Genomic DNA, 6,122 nt, shown 5'->3' with positions numbered 1-6,122 from the left:
CGGACTCTGTCCCTTCTAATGTGGGAATAGAAGGCTGATTCTTTCAGAGACATAGAGCTTCTGGGCCGGGAAGGGCCTTAGGCTTGGGGTCAACAACTGTCTTTAGGATGCAGGTGAGTTGTGTCTATTGAGCACCTACTTGTGCCACTGGGCTCTGCACTTTACATACTTCATTTCCACCATTTTTCAGTCTTCAAGGTGGATAAACCAAAGCCCAGAGAGGGAAAGCGGTTTTCTCTGGTCACGTAGCTGCTAGGTGGCAAAGTTAGGACCGGAGTTTCGGTGACCTGAGCCACTGGTCCAGGATTTCCTCTCTGTGACACTCCCTCCTGCCCAAGTCTGTGGGCCCCCTGGTGTCGGTAGTGGAGTGTGCCTGTCTTGGCCCTAGCCCGGTTCTTCATATAGGCTGCTCTGACTCCCACCCACAGTGTCTTCCTTCCCGCCACCCTTCCTTCCAGAACTTGGCTCCAGCCTCTTACCAACTCCGTCCCACATCCCTCACCCCCAGCCTGGCCCAGAACCAGCTGGGGCAGATGGTCCAGACCCTGAGTGTATTCTTTCCCGGCAGGGACAGAAGCAGTTTGAGGCTTACACATCTGGGCAGCTGTTGCCCAACTTTGATCTGCAGGAAATAAGCCAGAGGGATCCTTCCTGTCACTTCTGGGCCAGACCCCGGCCCTGAGAGTTGGAGTCTCCTCAGAGAGGCAGAGGCCTTCCTCAGCTGTGGGAGGGGGTGGTGGCAGCAAGAAGCTAGGGTACTGAGTGGGTGGGGTCACCTGGCCTGGGACTGGGGGCAGCCAGACTGGAAGCTCACCCTCCCTCCTCAGGTAGAAAAGTGGAGGACAGAAGCCCAGAGGCAGTAGCCCAGGGCCAGGCCTGGAAGAGCCTGTAAACATCTGAAACTGTCAGTTTCTTCCAGGGATGTTTTTGTTATCACATCTGATTTCCCTCAAGGAGTCAGTGGTAAAGCCCTTACAAAGCATGTCTTCAGGGTTAGAAAAGAAGCAGAGCTGGGTTCCTGTGTTCCTTTTGCACCCAGATGAGGTTTGGGGAGGGTGGAAGCAGGTGGCCAGGGCTGGGAGATGCTGGCTGTGCTCCTGCAGGGTGGAAGGCAGCCTGGGTCTGGGTCAGGGTGGAGCTGAGACTTCGTTAGCCTGGGAGTCAGCTGTTGCGAGGGCTCAGACGGGTTGGCATTCCCCCAAAGCCCAGACTGGCTTCCAAGAAAACACTCTAAACGTGGTCGGTAACGGCGGGGAAGAGCACCCTGCAGCCCGGCGCCACCTCCTTTCATAAATGGGAGCAGGTCTGGGCTCCTCAGGAGCAGAACCTAGCAAAGGAGGATGCACACAGCAGGCACGCACACACCTGTCACCCACCACAGGACATAGGTTGCAGACCCCTGACCTTCTTGGGCCTGTGCCTGTGCCAAGAAGATTGGGGGTCTGCAGCCTATGTTCTGTGGGGGATGACATGTGTGTGCATGGTCCTGAAGAATCATACACAGCCCCACCCAGCCACACACAGCCACCCACAGCCACATGCACCTGCAGGCATGCTTCATCACACTCAGCACCACACAACCACTAGAACACACATAACCACAGGTGATCATGCCTAACACACCATGACATACAATCACACAAAACCATAAGGCACCAGGTGCAATCACATTCAGTCCTCCATCTGCGCTCAGTCACAGCTGGACATAGTTACACACAGGGATTCTGAGTCACATGCAGTCACACACAGACTTATACCACTCCACACAACCACAATCACATTCAACCACACCTATCGGCGCATAACACATATCACAGGCAATCACACATGACCAGTACAGTGGCGGGCAAGCATGGGCCGTCACAGGCCATGGATGGTGCTTTGACACAGCAGGGGGTCAGGGCCTGGGGAGACCTTGTTCTCTGAATGGGGGTTGGTGAGGGCCTGGCTGTGACTAAGGGACAGAGGCATCCATCAGCCATTAGACAGTCCACTTCCTGGTCACCCCTTCAGAGCGGTGGAAGTTATTCCCCCCTCCTCCCACCCAGCAGAGCATTCCTGGGTCCTGATGCAGTCTCCTTGGCCTCCTACCTCCCTCTCCCCTGGCCTTGGCTGGGCCGCTGGCAGGAAGCTTGGACCAGCCAGGACTATGGTGAGTCAGCAGGGAAGGGCTCAGGGAATGCCAGGCAGGTGAGTGACCCACAGGGCCTGCAATTGATGGGGCTTCTGAGAGTGGGAGGGCTGCCATTCGTCATCGGGGGCTACCCACTGGAGATCATCCACCCAGGGGATAGAGGGTTATGGGCATGGGACCAGGTGACGATGGTAATTTCTCAGCCAACCCTATATCCAAAGCCTCTGCTCTTGGAAAACTCCCTGTACAGCTGTCAGGGTCTATGCCCTCCTACAGGCTGAGCTCTGGCCTGGGCCTCTGCTCCCACACGGTCCCCAGCTAGGCTCAGCCTGGAACAGCCCTGCATCTCCAGCACTACACCCTGCCCTCTACTGTCACTGACTCACTCATTCATTTAGCACTTTGCGGAGCACCTACCACACCAAGATGCATGACAGTGCCTTCAAGTAGGGAAGATCGCCCAAAAGATGATTCCAGAACAATATGGACGTGTAGCGACAGAGATATACACATGTTATTGTGGAAGCTGCTGGGATTGACTGCTTTGTGAGCCCTGGATGGCCAGTCCTTGCTATGGGGGCTGGGATGGCTGCTGACAATGGCGACCTTCCACAGGCAACCCAGCCAGAAGGGGCTGAGCCCCTCCCAGGGAAGGCACTAGCGGGCCTGACAGTTAATTATAGAGCACCCCCCTTTTTTTTAAGGAAGTAACTCAATCCACTTTAATATTTAGCTAGCATTTATGTTACAGGTCTATGAGGGAAGAAGTATACTGGAAAAAAGAAGAAATACATTTTTTTTCTCATTCTGAAAGATTTCGTTTCTCCACAAGATAGCAAAATATACAAATACATGCAAATGTGTGCATGCGCACGTGCACACAACCCACAAAAGTACTATCTGTGAAGGAAAGAGATACCAAGTTCAATTTAAACAGGTATTTAGAAATGATAGGGAGGTTGGAAGAAAAAGTGAGAACACGTGAGAAGTAATTTTACTTTTGTTTAACCTTAAGCTTGCCAACTTTTTTCCTTGAACAGCGTTTGTCTTGTTTCCATACCCACCTACACTCATATCAGAAACTTAATGAAAACTACTTAGTGATTCTACTTTGAATTTATAGCCACATGACTAAGATGTTTTGAATATAAGCCTATCCATATGCCAGATACACTTCGAGAACTCTTAATGTCTCTTCTTTTATGAGAATTCTACCCCTATTCTGATGTAGCTGGGTTGATGAAGAAAATTAAAGGCCAAGGGCCAGAAAGCCAACTTCCTTAAAGGCAACCAAAGGAAAATTTTTCCAACTACCTCTGTGCAAGAAATATTTCTTTCAAGTACTAAATCAATTTCTTCAACTGTACAATGAATTCTAATTTGATGGTTTCCAAACATAATAGAGTAACAACAAAATATGATAAAATTAGGACTATATGAAAACAGAACAAATGGAACAATAATTCAAATAAAAACTGAAATAAAATGACATTTACTATGGATTTTTGTAATCAGTATCTCATAATATATTTAAATTTTCCTTTTATACGTAAGATCACAGCCAACCAGGTTAACTGTAACTTCCAATTTTATCACTAGCCACTTGTGCTATTTTATCACATTTGAAAATATCCACTCTTACTAATTTACTTCAAATAATGACTTACAAATTTGTTTAGACAATAATAATTAAGGGCCCTTTCTTTGTCAGGATAATAAAAAATTAAATGATATATTGAAGATACTACTAAAGAAACCGCTTTGTTGATTTTGGCTTCTGCATTGATGATCTGTAGGAATTTTTCTAATTAATTTTCAAATCTTCCCACAAGCTTTATGTTCAAAGAAATATCATCTTTGAAATAATTTGTGGGAATAATTTACAAATCAAAAATTGATTCACAAGATTGTGTTGCTGTAACCACCAATTTTAACATCTAAATATTTTCTGTATTGGTTTTCTTGATTGTAAAATGTCAATAATATGGATGTACTTTCAATATACCAGAACACTTAATTACACCAGTTTCCCATCAACCCGCCAAAGTCATTTAATGATTATATTGGCCATTTCCACTGATTGGCAGGAGGCTCTTCTGCTAAGAGGTCCCATGGTTTCCACTGCATAATTTTTTTCACCAGACTTCATTCATTTTTAGCCTGAAGACTCACCTCTTCTATTTGGCCACTTTGAAGTCAGTCTTCTTATTTTTTAACATCTGGTTCTGCTTTAGCCATTTAACCATTTTAACCAGCTTCTCATTTGTAATCTGTTCTGTATACTTTCTGTATGTTGCATTTTTAGGGTTTTGCTCAAGAACATCAAGAACCTTTGCATGCAATATTCTCAGCCTCTCCAGTGGACTGTTGCATACATCCAGTGCCACAAGGCCAGGGTTCTTCTTCACAAGCCACCATGACAGCACCAATGAGCCCACACCCATTTTCTTTTATCTAACAGAGCCGGATGATTACTTTTTCAGATCTGAAGAATGAAATTTTAAATGCCATGTTTGAAGGAAGTCTTTCTAAAATGATGAATTCCTGCCAGGCACGGTGGCTCACACCTGTAATCCCAGCACTTTGGGAGGCTGAGGCAGGTGGATCACCAGGTCAGGAGTTCAAGACCAGCCTGGCCAATATGGTGAAACCCTGTCTCTACTAAAAATACAAAAATTAGCCATGTGTGGTGGCGAGCGCTTGTAGTCCCAGCTACTCAGGAGGCTGAGGCAAGAGAATCGCTTGAAGCTGGGAGGCAGAGGTTGCAGTGAGCTGCACTCCAGCCTGGGCAACAGAGCATGACTCTGTCTCAAAAAAAAAAAAAAAAAAAAGATAAATTCCTTCCTCTTGCAGCACAGCAGATTCCCCACAGCATTCTTTTTCTTGTCTCAGAGCCATTAGTCCCAACTTCCATTATGACTAGACCAGGATGCAGTGATGCTTTCTTGGGCTCAGAGTAGGGGCACAAAAAATACTTGAAGGAACAGCCAGGTGCGGTGGCTGATGCCTGTAATGCCATTTGGGAGGCCGAGGCAGGTGGATCACCTGAGGTCAGGGATTCAATACCAGCCTGGCCAATGTGGCAAAACTCCGTCTGTACTAAAAATACAAAAATTAGCTGGGCATGGGGGCTTGCGCCTGTAATCCCAGCTACTTGGGAGGCCGAGGCAGGAGAATTGCTTAAACCTGGGAGGCAGAGGTTGCAGTGAGCCAAAATCATGCCATTGAACCCCAGCCTGGACAACAAGAGTGAAACTCCGTCTAAAAAAAAAAAAAAAAAAAAAACTTGCAGAACACACACTAATGAGTCCACCCATTTAGGCTGGAAGATTGGAATACAGACAGTAAAGAAGAGAACGCTCCCTGGTATCGGGTCCGTGGGGTGCGGCGGCCGCTACTAGGGTCTGTCTCTCTTGTTCCCTGGACTCTTCCTAAGAGAAGAGCGACTCTTTCTGCCTCCCTTTTTCTTTGCTGCAGAGGCTCAGCCTGTTTCCCCTCTTCTAGGCCCTGCATCCATCCCTCTAACATCGTCTGAGGAGTATGTCCCACTCTCACTGGGTCCTCCTTTCCTGGCTGTCCCTGGACTTGAAGAGAAGCACCAGCCTTCCTTCTAGTTCCTTCTCATCGCTCACTGGAAACAAGATGTTAACAAAAATCAGAACCACAGGAAAGTTGCAGAGGCTCTGGAACCTTAAAAGTCCCTACATCTGGCTGGGCGTCGTGGCTCACACCTGTAATCCTAGCACTTTGGGAGGCCGAGGCGGTGGATCATCTGAGGTCAGGAGTTCCAGACCAGCCTGGCCAATATGGTGAAACCCCATCTCTACTAAAAATACAAAAATTACCCAGATGTGGTGGCGGGCGCCTGTAATCCCAGCTACTCAGGATGCTGAGGCAGGAGAATCACTTGAACCTGGGGGAGCAGAGGTTGCAGTGGACTCCAGCCTGGGTGAAAGAGTGAGATTCTGTCTCAAAAAAAAAAAAAAAA

At 47.7% G+C, this 6,122-nt stretch overlaps 1 pseudogene; it reads right to left on the bottom strand.

The window, feature by feature from the left end:
• Positions 1 to 4,192: 4,192 nt before the first annotated feature.
• On the bottom strand, positions 4,193 to 4,578 carry LOC100601616 (annotated as a pseudogene).
• Between the last annotated feature and the right edge of the window lie 1,544 nt (positions 4,579 to 6,122).

Source organism: Nomascus leucogenys, chromosome 12 (genome assembly GCF_006542625.1).
Source record: "Nomascus leucogenys isolate Asia chromosome 12, Asia_NLE_v1, whole genome shotgun sequence".
NCBI lineage: Eukaryota > Metazoa > Chordata > Mammalia > Primates > Hylobatidae > Nomascus > Nomascus leucogenys.
Note: the sequence above shows the minus strand (reverse complement) of the source record. Positions and strands in the feature narration are given on the sequence as shown.